Source organism: Molossus molossus, unplaced genomic scaffold, assembly GCF_014108415.1.
Source record: "Molossus molossus isolate mMolMol1 unplaced genomic scaffold, mMolMol1.p scaffold_m16_p_11, whole genome shotgun sequence".
Classification (NCBI taxonomy): Eukaryota; Metazoa; Chordata; class Mammalia; order Chiroptera; family Molossidae; genus Molossus; species Molossus molossus.
The window spans coordinates 32,932,586-32,954,174 of record NW_023425346.1 but is presented as its reverse complement, the minus strand read 5'-3'; positions in this window follow the sequence as shown (position 1 = coordinate 32,954,174).

Here is a 21,589-nt window from a genome sequence, read left to right as displayed (position 1 = left end):
CCTGGTCGGAGCGCATGCCCAAGCTGTGGGTTTGAGCTCAGGTAGGGGCCATGCAGGAGGCAGCTGATCGATGTTCTGTCTCACGTCAATGTTTCTCTTTCTCTCTCCCTCCCTCATTCATTCCCTGTCTAAAAATCAATAAAAATAAAAGAAACAGTACGTCCCATTTTCATTCCCAGAATTCATTCTTCAGCACCCTCTGACATTGTTTTTTGAGTATCTTGGTTTTTCCTAAACTGACTTCATCTCTTAAAATTCTGTCTTGCATATTTCTCCCTGAGTCATTGAAAATCTTACTTTCAAAGACCAGACTTTCATATTATACACTCATGTAGCAATAATAATACTAACAGTAATGATGATGATGATAATAGAAGCTAGCACTTATGCTTTCCCATGCCAGGTTCTATTCTAACCACGTTTGCATATAATTTATTTAATAATCAGAAATCTGTTGTTGTTGTTACTATTAAGCCTGTTTAATAGATTAAAGAAAAACTGGAGACATGGAGAGGTCAAATAACTTGTCTAAGGTCATGCCTAATAAGTGAAAGAACAGGGACCTGAATCCAAGCCACCTGGCCATGGGGTCCAGGCTCAGAGCCATTAGCTCTGCAACCACCCAGCTGTTCACTATTTCCACAGGCAAACGTGATTGCCAGACACACAGTTCAGTGAAGAACATTACTCTCGGTGTATACATGCAGATCTTTCAAAAGTCCTTTTTTTAAGAACAGTTTTAGGTTTACAACAACATTGAGAGACCCAGAGATTTCCCATATACCCGCTGCCTCCAGATGCAAAAAAATCCCCCATTATCAACATCATTCACCAGAATGTTACCTTTTTTTAACCAAGGATGAACTTACAATGACACCTCATAATCACCTGAAGTCTACAGTTTACCTTAGGGTTCACTCTTGGTGTTATCCTCTGGGTTTGGACAAATGTGTAATGACTCATATCCATCATTATAATAACATACAAAATATTGTCACTGCCTTAGAAATCCTCTGTGCTCTACCTATACATCTGTTCCTCCCACCCCCCACCCCCCACCCCTGGCAACCACTGGTCTCTTTGTTGTCTCCACAGTTTTGCATTGTCCAGAATGATTGTTGGAATCATACAGTACGCAGTCGTTATATTTTGGTTTCTTTCACTTAGCAATATGCATTTAAGGTTCATAGATGTCTTTTTATGGCTTGATAGCTCATTTGTTTTTAGTGCTGAATAATATTTTATTTTCTGGATGTACCATAATTTATTTATCCATTCACCTACTGAAGGGTATTTTGCTTGCTTCCAAGTGTTAGCAAATATAAATAAAGCTGCTATTAACTTCCATTTGCAGGTTTTTGTGCAGACATAATTTTTCAACTCCTTTAGGTAAATACCAAGGAGCATGATTGCTGGGTCATATGTAAGAGTACATTTAGTTCTATAAGAAATTGGAAAAGTGTCTTCCGAACTCGCTGAACCATTTTAAATGCCGGCAGCACGAGTGTGTTCCTGTTGCTCCACTTCCTCGTCAGCATTCGATGCTGTCACTGTGCTGGATTTTGTCCCATTCTGATAGTGGTATCTCATTATTATTTGCATTTTCCTGATGACAGTGATGTGGAGCATCTCTTCATATGCTTATTTGTCATCTGTACATCTCTTTTGGTGAGGTGTTTGTTAAGAACTTTGGCCCTTTTCTTTAATCCTCACTCGAGGATATTTTTCTATTTATCTTCAGATAGAGAGTTAGGGAGGGAGAGAGAGTAAGAGAGAGGGAGAGAGAGAAACATCAATGTGAGAGGGACACATTGACTGGTTGCCTCTCGTACAACCCCAATCAGGGCTGGGGACGAACTGCAACTGAAGTATGTGCCCTTGACTGTAATCGAACCTGTGACTCATTGGTCTGTGGGCTGATGCTCTAACCACTGAGAGAAACTGTCCAGGGCCTTTGGTCCATTTTTAAATTGGGTTGTTTGCTTTCTTATCGTTGAGTCCCATTTTGACTTTAGAGTAAATTGTGTTAATAGTATAGTTATTAGAAAGAGTATTCAAATGGAAAATTAAAACACCAAGAATATGTTTCCCCTGACTTGTGATGTCAGAAAATTATTTACATAAGTTGAGCACGAATAAAGTCAGAGAAATCAAGGGCATAGGGGCATAGTTCGGGGAGGACACTGTTAAGAGAAGAACCCAAGATGAGCTGAGTGTAGACTGTGTGTCAGAGATCTGTTAAAGTACATAATATCAATGCAAAATTCTAAGGTCAGAATGGTGCTTGGCTGAAAAATGCCTCTAATCCCTAGAACCTATGAATGAGACATTTGGAAAACAGGACTTTCTATATGTAATTAAGTTAAGGATCTCCAGACAAGAAAATCATCTTAATGCCACTCAAACAGAAGAAGGGGATGCTGTGTGACCACTGAGGCAGAGATTGGAGTGATGCAGCCATAGCCAAGGAATGCCAACAGCCACTAGGAGCTGGAAGAAGCAAGGGGCAAAATCTTCCTCGGAGCCTCTGAAGGGAGCACAACCCTGCCGAGACCTTGGTTTCAGACTTCTGGTCTCCAGAACTGTGAGAGAATAAAGTTGTGTTATTTGAAGCCACCTGTCCATTGGAATTTGGTACAGCAGCCACAGGAAACTAATGCAACAGGTATTATAGGAATTGAGCATCAAAGGATTGTCAGGTGCTATGTGCAGTTTACCTTAACATCCACAAGAGTATGCATATTCCCATTTTACTGGGGCGGGGGGGGAGGAGACTATGTCTCAGAAAATGTGCCTTCCTATTTACCCCGAAGAGGTAGGAGGAAAATCAAATTATATATTTATATAAGACAAGTATTTGAGAACTTTTTATGTGATGATGATTTGGATTATATAGGATAAAGGCAAATTTTCATGAGTCAAATATTAAAGGTAATACAAGTTAGAAAATCCCTTAAAATTTTATTTCTAGTTCTCAAAAATTACAATATGGTAATTACATAGTATGGTACAATATGGTACACATAATGAAAATATAATTAAATATCTTTTATGATTCAGAAGAACCAGGCAATTCCTCTGTCTTTGGGATGAATATTATTATTACATTGGCAAAGCAATAGAAGAGATTTCCATTTGTAATTGAAGAGACTAACATTTATGGAATGCTTTCAACGTGTTTCACACAGCACCAGTGAATTACATGACACAAATCAACTTCCAATTCTTTTTCTCTTAACTCTCTCAATATGTAGTCAACAGCTCCGATGGGCAATGCCTCTTTGACAGGACTGGTAATCTTCTATAATCTACCTGAAGAGTCTGTTATTCGAGCACCAATAGATACGCAATTATAACAGGCCTTGGGAAGACATCATCTAGACACTTCATCCAATACATCTCAGGCTATGGCAAGGGATGAATCAAGTCTCTTCTCCCAAAATTCCCTTTTATTAATGGGCCCATTTCCATTTGCAATTGCTAAGAATGTTTTTACGGTGATTTAGACCTTCTTAAATATTCTCTCTCTAATCAATATTGGCACAGTGAAGTCAGCCTAAAGTTTCTCTTCGCATGCATTCTTTGAAAAACTCATCTAAGCTGTATTTCTTTCCTTAAGATCCTGACATCAAGAAAAAAACAAGCATGTAAATAAGCAAAATATTTCCATGGATCTGTTCAAGAAGGCTTTACAGGGAAATCTGATGAAAACGGGGTGGGAAGGGGAGAGTAGGGGGAAGTTCAGATAAACGATAGAACCGATCACTGTGGTAGAGAACAAAGCTTAGTCACAAAAAGAAAAACTGGTGGAGAGAAGGAAGCGAGTTATTCTCTGGAGGAAACAGTAGGGAAGAGAATCCAGAATCACAGACATGGCATCCAGGGCTCAGAAGTCTGCGCACATAGTGTGAGGCCTGAGAAAGAAATGCCAGTGTTGAGACAAGATGGAAACATGAGATCACACTGATATTAAATATTAGCTTTATAAAAATAGGACTAGAGCATGATATCAAAAATTAAATGGATATTCTTTGCCATAGATTCAGAGAAATGAGGGTTCTGAGGGCTCCCCTTTAGTGACAATAAAAGAAAACTTGTTGCCTTGGCCAGTTTGGCTCAGCGGTTAGAGCGTCGGCCTGCGGTCCGGAGAGACCCGGGTTCGGTTCCCGCTAAGGGCACGTACCTTGGTTGCAGTTTGTCCCCGGCCCTGGTTGGTCATGCGGGTGGCAGCCACTCGATGTGTCCCTTCACGTCGATGTTTCTCTCTCTCTCTCCCTTCCTCTCTCTCCCTCCCACTCTATCTATACAAAAAATGGAAAAATGTCCTCGGGTGAGGATAAAAACAAATAAACAAACAAACAAACAAAAAGAAAACTTGTTCAAGAAAACACATTAGTTGAGGAAGAGAAAGGTCATTATGTGTGTTAAGAAATCTTCACTAAAGGAATTGTAAACTAAATGTATAATTAAGTGAATGTTAACGGTAATATACTCTTGTCACGACACGAGAGAATATCTTATTCTTGACAGATGCATTCTGAACTACTTAGGCATGACTGTCAGGATATCTGCAACTTACTTCAAATGGTTCATTACAAATGTATGTCCAGAAAAGGTCTTTGGGGACGAGAGAAAAAAAGTTATGTGGAAATAGCTGGTAAACATAGATACACGTACTTGTATAATGCATGTTTATTATACAAGTCTTTCAACTTTGTTGTAGGTTTTCAATTTTTCAAAATAAAAATCGGGCGTAAAAAGAAAATATTTTCCTGAAGTTACCCACTCAAATCCCTAAAGACAGTTCCCAGCTCATAACTCATTTTGTTTAACCTATACAATAGTTTTGGTTGTGTTTTCATGAATTAATTTTATTTTAAAAACTAAGAGCTTTCAAATGAAAATCTGAATTGCTGGGTTATTTTGAAATATTGGATGATGTGTCTGCCTTTCTTCATGATGACAACTGGCTGAAAGGGGTTCAATGTTTGTTCCTACACGTTAAACGTGAACATGCTCACTGTCCCCACCACACCTGCTTACCTCATTTCCAGTACCCAAGTGGCCCCATGTGTATTTGAGATTGTGGCCCCTCTGTATAACACATAAACTTGACCTTGATGGGGAAGGAAAAGGAAAAGACCATTGGTGAAACTAAGAAGAGAGTGAAACCCAAAAAGATTGCTTGGAAAAGTAGAGCCAAGAAACAAAAAACTGTTTCCTAATTCCCATTGTCAGACCAAAACACAGGCAAAATAAAGTAGTAATGGAAACTTCAATGCCCATTTGTAACCAACAGTTCTTGTCATTTACATTTCTAGGCCTGCTTTCCATCACAGTACTTACCATATTGCTTGTACTATATCAATGGATTGGTCTTCTCCATTAGACTGGGGTTTTCTTGAAGGTAGTCTTATTTGTGTCCCTATTTCTACCAGGGGGCATGAATTATGGCAGATGCTTTACAAATATGTACTGAGTGATGAATAAGTGAGTGAATTAATTGGGTGCTCTGTAAACATTGTAAAAGGGCATCCAACAATAATTCAGCTTTAGATGGACAATAGTCAGAGGTGACAAAATCTGAACCAAATCTCAAAAATTAATTGTAGCAGTAAACATACTAATTGATAGCTTATTATTCTCAAGCATACTCTGAGATTCTGCATGTGTTATCTCCCTGAATCTTCATGACAATCTATGAGATAGGCACCATTATTATCTCCTTTTTACAGAAGAGGAAACTAAGACAGATTTTAAGTGACTTCTGTAGCATTCCAAATACACGTTGTTTGGTTCCAGGGTCTGCCCCTTAACTACCCCCTGAGACCCAACAGCCACCGAGCATTTTAGATATGCCAGATCTTTCCTATGTGCTATACACGCATTACCGTATGTAATTCTCACAGCCACGGAAGAGGGGACAACATTCCAGTCCAGGGACAGCATGAAGCAAAGACATGGAGATAGGGGGAAAATGATAGCATGTACTGGGACTTCAGGGTTCTGAATGAAAAACGTCCAAGACAAGTTGCATCAGCCATGAGGCTGGATGGCATCCTGGAGGGATATGCAGAAGGAACTGGAACTGTGTCCCGTTCACTATGGGAAACAACTGAAGGGTTTTCAGTAGAAGAGTGAAATTGTCGGAAGTTCACTATCCTGCTGGTTTTGGATGAGTCGCTCTATAGAGAAGTAGAACACTGGTTAGGAAGACTGGTCATGATGGTGCCCAGCTGAGAGGTGGTAAAGGCTGCTGTTATGACAGTTGTAAGAGGGGACAGATGGGAGGCTGCACGGCCAGTTCGGCAGCTGACTGTATGGAAGAGATCATGAAAGATATGGACTGAGGATTAATCTTTTGGCCTGGGGCTTAGGTGGCTGATGTAGAAGCCACCAACTACAATGCAAAGGTAAGGGAGCTGGTACAAGCTCCATAAGCACCCACTACTCATTTATTCCTTTTTTAAAAAAATAAAGTTACCAAGTGATAAATCAAGACAATCCATAAATGGGGTTTAAAAAACTCTCAAAGCCTTCCTGAACACACAAGCACAGCACCTTCTCAGGGTCCTGTGCGTGCTGTTCTCTGTCCAGAAAATGCTTCCTGGAGAAATGCAGGAGGCTGGCTCCTCATCTCTTCCACTTCACTTAAAGGAATTTCTCCCGACTGCCCTACATGAAATAGCACTCACCTACCTCCCCTTCCCTGTTCTCCGAATTATTTTGCTTGATTTCTCTTATTTAATGAAACACGTTAATTTGTTTATTATCTTCCTGCTCCTAGAATATAATCATTAAAGCAGTGACTTGTTTTTCTCCTTACTGCTAATAGTAGAGCCTAGAATAGCGTCTGGCACATAGTAGGTGCTTAGTAAATGGTTATTGGATGAATAAATAAAAAATTGAATGGGATCTTTGGAAACAAAATTATAAATGTGAATGAGAATATAGACAGTTATAAACCCAAAAGGTATCTGTCAGTAGATCCACACTAACATGAGGAGAGGTCTCCAGCAGTAAATAACTGATCTCTCTCCTTCCCTAACACTGTACTGATTGTATTTCTATAATATCTTATAACAAGTCAAGAAGGCATGCTTTCTCAGCTTACATAATATATAATCATATATATATAATTTAATATATAATTATAAATTATATATAATAACTGGAGCAATATCGAGAGAATTATTTTTAAAATGTTAAATAATAAAACAAGGAGAATAAATATTCATTTCTACATTTAGGGTCTATAGATTAATGGAGACCAACTTGACAATGGTATATGAAAAAGGTATGAGAAATTGCAAATCTGAATATATTCACTGCTTATTATCTTACCAACTAAGTTTAGTCCAGTCCTTTAAGTACTTGTTTAGTCTTTCTGGGTGCCAAGTACCATGCTAGACACACACAGGTGAACAGGGTATGGTCACTGTTTTCAAGGAATTGACAGTCTATTTACAAACACATAAGTATATACATTTTGTATAAGGTAGAAATTTCTGGACTTTTAGTACAAAAAGGCTAATACTGGAGATGGAGGGAGAGCAGTTACTTTCATCCGAGGGTTCGGGGAGAATTCTCTGTGGAGATGATGTTTGAGCGTGGTCTTAAAGGACATGCCCAGGTAAAGGAAGGTGAGGAATGCATTCCAGGCAGAGGGAATAGAATGACCAAAGACAGGGTATAAACAACTGAATATACTACTGGCAACGGTATTTCCAGAGCATTGAATTTCTGAGGTAGGCATGATGGAGAAGCAGAAAATATAGCTGGGACCTTATAGCGGAATCTTGAGTATTTCTGGTCAGCACTGGAGAGTTTTTGAAGGGCCTTGAGCAAGGCAAGGCAATAGCCCCTGGATGATATTTTTAAGGAGAGGGGCAAACTGGAGTAGAGAGCATTCAGGAGACATAGTAATAGTCTAGAAAAAGGATATGCTAAGGGCCTGAATGGTCACAATGGGAATAGGACTGGGGGGAGAACACAGAGTAACTCTCATGCCTAGAGAATGTTGATCATGGGTAGGGAAGGGTCAAGTTTAATTTCAGGCTTCCAATAAATGATGAGTTGCTAATATATCAAATATCATCGTCAACATTGTTATATTTATTTTTTTTAAATAGAGTTTAAATCCATGATAGTTAATATTTGTCTAATCATACACACCATTAGTAAAATAATTTTGAGTATAAATAGTACAACTAAACTGATATATTTATGGATCATAGTAACAATACAAAAATTAGAAATGTGAGATAAAAATATAGAAAGTTAACTAATTGAACATAAATAGAAGTTTTAATATCTTTTTTCTACCACACTGACGGCCTGGAACAAGAAAACTCATCTCATTTTGTCTGCACCAGTCAGACCATGTCTGAAGACACACCAGTCTGGAGCCGCTGACCAAGGAATCACACTCCGAAGAGGATGGCCAGGATCCTGAAAGGTGTAGAGGATGTCAGATCACTGAGCACTTAAGCCAGGGAAGCAAAACATAGAGACGACAATAACGGCCACCTTCACATTGGAGGAAGGACTTGTTTGCAGTTTCTCTGCATGTCTCTGTCCTCCTCACTCATAGGAGGTCATACCACACTGATTAGTAAGATGATACGACCCTAGTGAGGCCTATTTACTTGCAGGCAGTAATGCTGTGGTTCTAAAGGTTATTACATATATGTGGCTTTTTGTTCCTCACGCCTGTATGCTCTCAAAGCTGCAACTTCTGCAGGAGCGAGTGCGGAAAAACGAGCCTGGGCTCCTTGCTCTGTGTTCTGACAGCCTTCTGGCAGTCCGAGCTGCACCACCAGCACCACCCCGCTCCCCGACACTGCGCACCCCCGTCCTCCCTCCTTGCTCATGTCTGGCATGCGCGTCTCCTCTATCAATTGTTCACTGATTGTAAGATTTGGATTTGGGGCTTGGGAAACAGTAAGGTTCCCCTTATGCCTTCGAATCAAATGATTAGGGCTTTTCACTGGTGTTTTGGCAAGAAGCCCTGCTAATGGTAAAGTAGCTCTCTGTTCTCTCTTTCTGTGTGTTTGTCTCCTGAGGGACTCCAGGGGAGGAGAGCTGAGTGGTCCAAGGCTGGGTTCGGGCGCTCCTGGATTCCCAAGCCAAAGCTGGCCTGATAATACCCCAATCTTGCCATTACTTTCAACATAAATGCCTGAAGGGCAGCTGTGTAAAAGAGGGAGAAAACAGACTTGAATGCTTTAACAGACAGAAAGGGGATATTGAGTTCTTATAGACAGGTAACTTTTACTAACCATGAAGCGCAACTTTCCAAAAGTCGCAACTTGTTCCAAAATGACCATTCCCCAAATGGCTTCCTGCCACCAGGGATGCTAACATGGTGTTGGAGGGCAAGGGCCCACAGAGCACCAGGTTAACAGTAGGAAGGCATAAATATCAGCCTCAGCTTTGCCAATAATTAGCTACATGGATCATATCATACCTCTGTGTTTGGTGGTACTTACCCTCAGTGACCACCAAGAACCATTTGGCTCTGTGTTGGTTTTTGTGCACCTAAGATATGCCTGACCTACAGCTCGGCCTGAGACTTCCAACTGAATGAGGCATGCATCTATGTTTATTTGGAAACATTTGCCTCCTGAAGAATTGTACTTCTATAAACTGCTATTCACTTTCTCATTTTCTTTTTTTTTTTTAATTAAAAAAATTTTTTTTGTTGTCTGCTTCTTTGTTTCTGGAAGCTAAGGACCTAGAGCCGCCCTTGGCCCTCCCATATCTGCATTTTAAACAAATATAAAAATAAATCATTTTTAAAGAGTACTTCCTAGAGTCTCTATGGGTGGTACACTTAGTGTCAGTGATTTTAATTTTTCCCTTAACATTCAAATATGCTTTAATCCAGGAATGAATATCAACTGGTGAATATTTTCCTTTCCCTACGTGGCTGGAGACTAAAATATATGGTTTTTATATGTTGCTAATGTTATACATCAGATATATTTTCAGTATTCTTTTCATTACGTGCTGGACTCTCATTTCCAGAATTTTTTAATTCCATGTGTTTCTTCAGAAGAGAGGAATAAACAATCTTGTAATACATGATGGTTCAATACAGTTGAAAGAGCTCTAGGCTATTTATAGCAATTAGACCATAAAGAGGGAAACAAACCATATGTACATTTATTGTGTCCATAAAATGTAACATATGGAAATAAATTCTGACAGTGATGGTGGAACTATTTGCGTGTCACATGTCAGCGTGCACCACTTGAATTAATGAACAGGGTTTTTCACAATGCTTTCTTTCTGAATCTGGAAAGGTCAAATTGTCATAATGAATATTAGCCATGGCTAAAATTGGATGACATCCTAGGACCCCTTCCTTGGTCTCTGGTTCCTTCGTGATAATTCCTAAGGGATGCAGAGTGTCGCATCTCGATCAAGCCTTGCTCCAGGCTCCAAGGTGCCAGAAGCGGCTGCTTCTAAGGGTCTCCTAAGTCAACAGAAGCAAACCCTATTCCTGGGGACTAAGGCCCCAACTATTATGTCAGTGGCTGAAACACCACTTAATTGCAGCTGCTGCGTCACCTTGCAGAATGGTGCCTGGGCACCATGACCCCGCCAGCGAGGGAAGACACTTGGCTTCTCCTTCACACAGCCTCCTGTGCAGGGAGCATGGTAACAGATGCCAGGAAAGCAGCAAGACAGGGAAGCCGATGAACCGGAAGGTGTGGTCCCCCCCCCCCCCCCGGGAGTCAGAATGCAATTGAGAGGTGGAACATGCGTGCATAAAATAATTATAGGATGACCAAAAATTTTGCTATTTATAATCTCTCACAGATTTCAAAGGAGGGTGGATGCTGATAACAGTCGAATGCAGTAAAATCCTCTCACAATAATGGCCTTTGAAAAATTGAGCATAAAGCAGTGGGTGGCAGCATTCAAAGGGGATCAGTGGTGCTGCGTGAGAAGGCTGGCCGGGAGAGCCCCAGGGAAAAGCACCCGGCAGCGGTGGGGGTGGGAGGCCAGAGCCAGCCAGCCTCTCACATCAGAGGGGCGCACATCTGGAGACGGGACCTCCTGCCTCCAGGCCAAGGAGACAGAAACGGGCAACAGATAAACTGAGGGGGTGGAATGGAGGAGTTGAAAAACACCCACTAAATGCATGGCTTAAAATCCACCTTCTTCTTCCTTATGGGCTGTTGGTCTAATCTTCATTTCCCAGAAATGTCTGTGAAGTGGGTTTTCAGTGGGGGGATTGCAAAGACTTGCTGATTCCTCACTGAAGACTTGAGTGAGAAAACAGCTGGAGCTACTCATGTAGATCTGATGCCTAGTCTACAATGGAAATATCACGAAGCAGAGTGTGCAATACGTATTTGAATTCTATCTGCCCATTGAAACCCCATTCAAAATACAACCTATTCCAAGAAGCCTCAGCTTAAAATAGGTTCTCTTTCCTCTGGGCTCCTGTGTATTTTCATCTGCACCCCTTTTGTGGTACTCATTAGCACCGCCTGGCGTCTGTAATCTCTCCTTCTAAACTGTACATTTCTTGAGGACACGCTGTGTCTGAAAGATCTTGGCTATTTCCCATTGCCTCGGACAGAGCTTGACTGTGGTAACTAAATGAATAAGTAAATTTAGGAATGTTGAAATAATACGCTATACATGACACACATATATACTGAGGGTTTGTGTACACAGGCAAACGAGCTAGAGGGAACTGGTCAGGTAAGACACTGACACAGGTAACTTTTGAGCTGTCATAAATAAAATGGTGGGCTGGGATCAATACCGATCATGAACAGTGTTCTAGGAGGGAAGAGTAGTATTACTGGAAAAGTGTTGACCACTATGATCCAAGGATGTGGCTCTGAATCCGTAACAAGCCCCACTCTTTCCCATGGAGAGAAAACCAGGCTCTAGTCCTCTTGGTTGAAGCAGAGTAGAGTGGAATGAGGATCAGGAATAATAATAGTGACAAATCTGCCCTGGAAAAAAACACACCCACACACATAGATAATCTTTTTAGGATAAGAGTGAAACTGATACTGATAATATAAGGCACAAATATTATTAAGTAATTCCAAGGATACTATATGATATCCTTACAAAAGCACAGCAAGCCCTGGCCAGTTTCGCTCAGTGGTTAGAGCGTCGGCCTGCGGACCAGAGAGACCCGGGTTCGGTTCCCAATAAGGGCATGTATCTCGGTTGCAGTTTGTTTCTGGCCCTGGTTGGGGTCATGTGGGTGGCAACCATTTGATGTGTCTCTCTCACATTGATGTTTCTGTCTCTCTCTTCCTCTCTCCCACCCTCCCACTCTATCTGAAGATGAATGCAAAAATGTTCTTGGGTGAGGGTAAAAAAAAAAAGCACAGCAACCCATTTCCTATGTTATTTCATTAATAACTGGCATAATCCTAAGGCACTTACAGAAGCTACTCAAGTGTAAACAAATGATCTGCTGGACTAGACCAGTTTGTTAGAATCCCACTCATTTATATATTCAATGTTCATTTATTCAAATATTTAATGAATCCCAAATGCATACAAAACCCTGTGCTAAGCAATGTGGGAACTGTACACCCATTTAGGACAAACTCCTTGTCCTCACAGAAAAAACAATTTGAAAGATCAGAATTGTGTGAGGTACAATAAATAAAAGATTTATGTATTTTTTTTTACATGTGAATGTAAGCAAACCACTAGAAAGACCTTTCAGAGAAGGGGCCAATCATTGAGCGAAAGTGCTTCATGGAGGAGGTGGCCTTTGGTCTAGGGCTTGACAGGGGGTACGGCTACATGAAGTTTTACAAAGGGCATTGCAGACAACAGCAAGGCATTTTTAAAAATGCACAGGGGTACATAGTTTATTCCTGGAGCGCTAACTCTCTGAAACTCTAGACTCATTTGAAAGGAAGGTAATTATGGAGAACAGAAAACAAAATAAAAAAGAACCACGGGTCGGGCACAGATTGTATACAGGATTTTTCTACTAGTCCCAAGGCCTGTTTAATGCACGAGACTTTTCCAACAGCTCAAGCAGTCGGAGCAATTTTCCCATGACTGGAATGTACCTGTGTTATTGAAAACAGCTGTCTGGTTTCTCTCGGGTACCGTTCCAATTTATTACCTTGAAGTAGGGATTGTTTTCATTTTCAAAAAATTCAAAACCATTCAACATTATATCTCATGATATATTCCTTGAAGGTTTTGATATTATCTTTTAGACATTCAAAAGCAAGAAAGTTCCATTTAAGCACACCAAGTTAATTTATTCTGTAACTAGTGAGCATAATCATCTAGCATTTATAGCAGCAAAACCAGAACCTCTGAAGTTGATAAATGAAGGTTAGAGTATCAGCCATAATTTACATTTCCAGATTATAGCCACAGTAATAAAACCCTTTAGGATTATTAAAATGCATTTTGTACAGTGTATTTATGACTTGGAATTTCTTATTTATGACTCATAGAAAGATGAAGCTAAGTGAAATAAAACACAAACTAAACTTTCACTAGAATAATGAGATCCTATTCACTCTCTTAGCCAAATATACTTTTATGAAGTTTTAAATAGTTGTGTTGGTTTGATTCTTGGGAGCAATGCTTTTCACTTTACCTATTTTGGAGACCTTTCTTAAGTAAACTAATTTAGCATAAAGAAAACATTGTATGTAGGTCTTGGAGCTAAACTGTATTATTTAAAACACCTGGTGGGGGAAGGTTTGTTTCACGTGAAATCACAAGGAGCAAATGTTGTAGAGTTTTTTGATAGAATTATTAATGAGCATGCTAGGACTGCTATCTGGCATTATCTTAGGACTTAGGAGCTACCTTCACCTAAGTCAGAAGGAAGTCCCAGAGAAAAGATACCACGATCCCTCCAGCCACATCCCTGAATTAGTACCAATCCCCACTTACAGAGGATAGCAGAACCCCGATATGATTTTTCTACTCTCAGAAAACTGTCCTCACTCACACCAGAACATATTACTAAATACGCCTTCATTTACTGATGGCGCCACCTTCTTGGCCATACAGAGAAGCAAAAGTGTGATCCTCGATGCAGACAGAAACTCTGACTCCACTATTTCTCCCCACACTGGACTGAAGCCATAAATACTAAAGAAAGACTTCCAAAAAATAAAGTGTCTGATCAGGGCGAGACATACACAGTGACTGAGAGCGCTGGGTAGTGTGACCGAGTCTGCAGGTGGTAAGTTCATGATGGTCACCAGAAAGTTTGAGTGACTTACCTTCTCTGGGCTCCAGCTTCTCCAGCTTCACATGTGGATAATGGTAATAATTTGAATCTATCTCAAAGGGTCGACATGACTAGACAAGAGGTTAATACGTGCAAGCACTTAAAACAGTACCCAGCAAGTAGTTTCAGAACTCGGCGTAAAATGTAAGCCCTGATCGCCTGTTATCTTCGTTATGAAATACGATCACTCATGAGCTTGGAAGTTAAGTCTGGGTTTGAATCCCAGGTGTCCACTTTCAAATTCTATCATCATGCATGAGGGGGACGATGGTATCCAATCTGTATTAATTACTTACCAGACATTTTAAGTATATGATCTCATTTGTATGTCACAACCACCCTGTAAGGTGAGCGTTGTTATTAAACTCAACTTCCAGACGAGGCACCTAGAAGGGATTTGTCGTTACCAAAAGGTACACAGTGGGCTCGTGGCAGAATCAGGATTTTTCCTGGGCCGTGGACCGCCAGCCCCTACTGCCTCTCATCCCATGCGCCCGCCTCGCAGCGCTGGGAAGATCCCAAATAAGCTACGAGGTCAAAAAAGGTAGGGACTGTAACTGAAGCGCGCACCGTAAGGCCCTTCATAAGAAGAGCGAGGGCTGTGACCCGCGGGGGTTGTGACCCGCGCACTGCAAGCGGGGACGGGCAGGTGTCTGCGCAGATCCGGGGAGCCCAGAAGGCGCCTTCCCGGCCCTCGCCAGCTCTCTGCGGGCCTGCGCTCCGCGGGCTGCGCGGCGTGGCCTCCCTGCGCTCGCCGAAGGACTTGAACCGTAGTTACGCTCAGACTCTAAAACAGCGGGTGCGTCCAAGGGCGCTGTATACACCACCGAAATGTCTTTATCACACTCGGTGTTGTTTGCCGACACCACGCTGCAGGCAATGGGACGCAGGCTGGGATGCGCCCTGGAAGGAAGCACGCCCTCTCCCGGGGGTGCGCCCCGCGCTACTACGTGTCACTGTTTCCGCACTGCGACACGCTGGACAGGTTGCCCGATGTGTGCAGAAGGGAGGAGCGAGCACTGGGGGGTCAGGCAGCCACCGGGTAGGATTCGGAGGGAAAGAGGCCCTGCGTGAGGAATGCCCGTCCTTCTGAAACGTCTGCCTGAGGGTTATACATGGAGTGGATCCAGCCTCCTCCTTTACAACAAGAAAAGCTCTATAGTGCCAATGGGGCGTATATGAGCAAGGGTGTGGACCGCAAATAAATGGGATTTTAGAAGCCTTATAAAACTGGGGACATGGGAAGCAAAGAAACAGTAAATGGAAAACCCGAGGCTGGGGGAGGGGAGATGAGACTGGAGAGAGAGAACAAAGGAGTTTAAAGAAAATTTTTCTTAAGCTTTTGGGATTTGACAACCTCCTCATCTATCCAAGAAAAACTGTAGTAATATTCGCACTACCTGCCATTATTTTTGGTCTGGGCTCTTAATTTTGAAAAAGGTAAGGGCATGGGTAAGTTTTCTTACAAACCTCAGTTGAACCCAGAAGCTGCCCACGCGGGCCCAGAAGGTATGAATGACTGCAAGTCCCCTGGCTGAACATTTTTATAAAAAGAGTGGCCTCCAAAGCATTCCCAGTGGCGTGAACTGGCCTGCACAATTAGCACATTCTTTCTGGTGGATATCGGGGAGACAGCAGGCCTTCCCCCCATTCTCGTTCCACGTTACTGTACGCTGCAAGGAAAGCAAGTCCAAATTCAGCAATACTTCCAAACAGTTATCAAGGAGGTGCAGAAACCATTATAAAAATCAGTCTTTGGAAGCTCGGTCCTGTCCCAGCTTAGAACAACGAGGACTTTGTGTGAAAGGGCCACTTGGGGCAGGCGGTGAGGCAGTACAAGCTGAGCTCCTGCTGGAATCAGGCACACCAGGTTTCAACAATAGCAGCCATAGGGAAGAATAGGAGCCAACCAGGGGGAAATGGCAGAGGCCTGAGCAATATTTCTAACCAACACGCATATCTGGTACATGACATGTTTCGCCAAGGAAATATAATCTCCAGCAGTTCTTATGTTAATCAAAAACCTCTGATGTAGATTTGATACCACTGTAATTAACCTAGTTATTAATAGTGGGAAAGGAGCAAAGGGAAGGCTAGATATTATAGACATGTCATTGAGGCAGCTTCACTAAGAATGTACAACACACTCCCCAGGGAGCCGATGAAGCGAACACAGATGAACGCCCAGTTATGCTGGGGGGACTAGCAAAGGTGCTTGCTGTTAATCACACCTGGGGACAGAGGTGGTTGACCATGATGGAATTCGGGATATTTAATCCCTTGAACAAAGGAATTCACTCTCTGGTGCTCTTGTGCTTTCGGCACCCTTGGGACTCTTGTTTCTTGAGGCGTGCTCTCCCGCATTCGCCCACATGGCCCAGGGCTATGAGGATCCCCCCACACAATGGACTAACGAACCGTAACCAGCCTGATGCTGTACTGGACCTGGCTCCAACATGGATAGGAAACTGGACACTGGCTTAGCTTCTAGCTCTACTAAAACCCCAGCTACACTTCTTCTATGACTGGACTAAGGGAAACGGGACTTTGGAAACCCAGGGATATAATTTCAGGCAAATAAAAATCACTCATTCTCCCATGTGAGTCTCAGAAAATTGATATGTACACAGAGAAAACAAAGAAGTGAGAGAAACCAGACTTAAGTTTGCAAAGAGTAAAGTTGGTGTTTCTGTTGCTTTAAAATCCTATCTTATTTTTTTAGTGAATAACACAACTGGCTGTTCATTTAAAAAAACAAGTCGGATTCCTCTTCACATGTTTCTCTAAAGTAAATACTAGATGATTGACAATATACATGGAATTGTAAAATGTACAAATTCTTTAATACAATCTTTCCCCTTTTCAACATTTGCTTTAATGAGATAGTCACATACATGAAGTATACCTATGCACAGGATGCCCCAGCACACCATTATGTTAGCAAAAAATCGGAAACAGCCAAAAGTCATCAATAGGGGATTAAGCCAATTAGTGTAATTGACTACAATCAACAACTAAGCATCTATCAAACTTACTGATGTACATCACTGCTGACATAAAAAATGACCACAACATGTTTTTGAGTGTTTATTAAGATTGTTGGAAGAGAAAACAATATAGTTTGATCATGTGAATATAAGCAAGTGCACATCCTGTATGAAAGTTAACCTAAATGTTCTGAGTGACTTTCTCTCAATGATGGGATTCACAATGAATTTTGCCTTCCTTTGTGTACTTTGGTAAATTGCTTGAATATTTATGATAAGTATCTATCTTTGTACCAGAGTCACCAAGCTCCTGAAAAGGGTATTACAGGCATGGCTGATGATATGGCTTGTTATTTTTTGTTTAAAATATAAATCAGCTCATGCCACTCACCAGCTCCAGACACTTTGATGGCCTCCAACCAAATCTGCAATAAGACAAAAATCTTTAGTATGTTCTAGCCCATGTCTGTCTTTCCAGCCTCATCCTTCATTCATTTCCCCCAACCCCCAACTCACTACGCTTGAACCACAATGGCCATCACTCATTTCCTTTAGCACACTCGGCTTTTTTCCACCTCCTAGTAACAGCACATGCTGTTCCCTCTACTGGGAAGACATGTGGACCCCCTTTCAACTGCCCAGCTTATAATCCGAAATCAAATGAGGTATCAATTATTCAAATAAGGCTTCTCTGGTCTACAATCCAAATTCAATCTCCATGATACTTTCTCTTAGAAACAAGTATTCTTCCACTCAGGTTTCATCACCAGGCATGATTACCTACTTACTAATGTATTTATTGAAAGTCAGACTTACCACTGGACTCTTAGCTCCAGGTTGAAGGTGATCATCATACCTCAGTCTCTACTAAGGGTCTGACCCCGAGTACAGATTCAATATAGCTCCGCTGAATGAATAAGAACTGAAAAGTGGGGCATTGGAAATATTAGAACATGTGATTTAAAATTTCAAAACAAAAAATAACAGCCAGCATCTCTTGAGAACTTTATAAGAAAATAATTTTACCATCTTTTTTCATTTATTCCTAATAAAATTATGTACAATAGATTGTCATTGTCCATAGTTTATGGAAAGATGAAGAAATTAAGTGACACAAATAGATGTGTTTTCTAAAGTATACAAATAATAAAAATGTTGATGCAATTCTCAAAACCAAAGCTTAAGCTCTAAATCCAGGCCCCTGCACTGGCCCCTGCAAGAGGCTGACTGAACATGGATAATGTAGCTGAATCTGAGGGCAGGGAGTAGCAGGCGGAGGGACACACTTCACCTTCTGGCCCACAAGCAAGCTTTATGATAGGTGACCTTCCTGACAAGATTTCCAGATGACTAACCAGCTAAGTAGAAAGCCTACATACGGGAGCATTTGATAAAAAGCTTTATAATCTTGGATAAATACTTTTAACTTACATACAAAAAGTTAATAAATCAGAAGGTTTAGCCATCCATCTGGCAGATATTCAACATCAATAAATAAAAATTAAATGTTCTCCTTGGGTTTAGCCCATGGAAATTGCACACACATGAAACACACACTACACACGAACACACACACATTGTGTACATATATACATACACATACCATAGAGCATACCAGAATTATTTTTTCATGATTTATCTTTTAAAGAGCCACAAACAACTCTCATCTACCAAGAAGAGTTAGAGCAAACAAATTCTAAAATCACCTAAGTAACAACATTTGTAAGTATGATTAAAACTATATTATCGGTGCCTCCAAAAAAGAGAGACCATTTAAGAAGCCAAAGAGGAGTTCAATTATGCTAAGGAAAATATTAAGAAGAGAAAAAATAACAAGATCTATTTTTCCTCCTCTTCTTTCTTCTTTATGTCCCAATTGATAATGATGATGATCATATCTGAGAAAAACTCACTTAGGGGCCCGGAAATGTTGGAAAAAGATGTTTTAATATTCTCTGTTTGAACAAGAACAGTAACTATATTTATTCCAAATAACATTTCATCTCTTCAGTCTCATAAGGGCTTTATCTAAATTTTACTTTAAATTTCAAAACAAAAAAGCTGCTCCTTACAAATAGAAAAGGGGAATCCCTTCTGTCAACAGAAAAATTCCAATGGGAAAGTTTTATCATTTTCATGACACAAGTAGTTGCAAGTTGACAACTATTCAATTGTTCCAGTATGAAACAATTTATCATGTGATTGATTTCTCCCAAAATACCTTAGAAATACCTAAGAATTTTAAATTTTTTATTGGAAACACTTTTCAAACAACCCAGGTGCTTCATTTTTCATTTCCATCACTTAAATAAATATTGTGTGTATGTGTACTATAAATATAATAAAAGTTGAGCTTCAACTTTAGATGCTACAGAAATAAATTATTTCTTTGGAGATGAGATGTATCTCTCAAACATTTTCATTAATACCAGACGTAGTCTTATCATTTTTAATATTGCACAGTCTATCTCATTCCTTATAGACTGGCATCTTTTTATAAATATTTCCCATATGGTAGAGAGTAGAGCTTATGATGAAATGTTAATAGACTAGAGTTTCAATCATTTCTGGCTTCTTTTCTGGAAAGAGGGGGGTCAGCACCGTGCTGAGGTCATTTGTGCAGAGACCTTTTTTCTACGGTTCGGTTATTTTGTTTGAACTCTGTCAGCTGTGAGCATCAGCAAAGTGTAGGGTCACTGAGTTCTTAACATTCAAGAAATATTCAAGTTGTTTTTTGTATGTGTTTTTTTAAATTTCATGGTGGTTACCATTGTACACACAGAGATCAAAGGCCCTTGGGTTCGTTTTTCTTCCTAAAGGATTACTGTAAATTTAGATTCTTATTTAGTCCTGGAGAGAAGATTCTCTAGCAATCTCCATAGATTTCAACTATGCCTTCAGCCTGCTGGCACATCCACGAAGACCAAGCAGAGTCAGATGAGACCTGTCGCTCTTCAGTGAGTTTTGAAGTCCAGCTTACGGCTGCCCCACTCTGACGCGCACCCCCTCAGCCCTGGGAGCCAGGCCACGTTCGGGGAGAGCCTGTGAGAGATGGCAGCTTTTCCTTCATGACGCAGTTACATCGAGATGCCTTCTCATATCTCTGTGCCTCCAAAAATAAAAGGCATGAGATGCTTGAATCATCAGGACATTCCTAAACTTGCCTAATATAGTCTTCCCTGTTCTGATGGTGAAATCATGTAGTACAGTCACAGGACATGGGAAAAGTGCCCTTGCATCCCTGCTGCTGCTGGGGTTATTCCTTAAGAAGACCTCTCCTAGAGGGGTTGTGGCTGGTTGCATCTGGGGCAGATTCAGCCACATGAGGTTTCTGATAGCCGGTCCTGGGTGCGAGGCCAGTCGGCCCATTCCCAGGCAGGCTTTGTTCTCACCAGACCCTCTCCGCTGCCCCACTAGTGATTTATTCACCGCCCAAGGTAGTTTTGGGGGGAGGAAAGGCCCAAACTGCAAAATAGGAACACTTTTTATATCTTCATGATAATAGTATGAAAAGAATGAGATAAAAGGATCTTCATTTAAAAGCGCTTATCAAAGGGTATAAAATTATGGAATTGGCTCAACTCCAACTTGGAATAAAGACAACCCTGCGTTTCCACTCTCTCTAGGGGATGACGATCATCTGAGATGCTCTGAAAATGATTGTACCTGGAAGATAAAAAGCATAAAATTAAATAACTAAGAAATTATTATGAGCTGTGACAAAGACAGACTTGAAGGGAAATTAAGTAAACATTCTTTAGTGGCACTGAACTACTCAGAACTATTACAAAAGTACATCCAGATATTTTAAATGTCACATTAATTAGTGTGTCTCTGCCACTAAACTGTTACCTTGATGAATACAGGGACTATGGCTACCTGGCTCACCAGTGTACTACCAGTGTCCAGCAAAGTGTCACATAGTGGACACTCAATAAATGAGTGAATTTATGGTACAAAGAAACTTGGTATTCATAACAATGCACACTATAAGAATCTAAATATTAAATGTTTCATATTGTTTTTAGCATCAAGCCCATTTTACCGCTTTATATTTATTTGAAAATGTATTGCATATTGAGGCATAGTTCTCCTTCTCTGGCCTCACCACCACACTACATTTCCCAGCCTCCCTTGCAGTTAGATGGAATGATTGGACCAAGTTTCAGCCAGTGCAATATATGTAGAAATGGCATGCATCATCTCTGGGGCAATGCGGTTAAGAATGCATATGACTTCTTCACATTTTCTCACTTTTTCCATATGGGCAGTTGAATAAAGAGGAAAACAAAGTCCTAGAAGATGCTGCAATCAACAAGGGAATGAACCTGGGTCCCTGGGT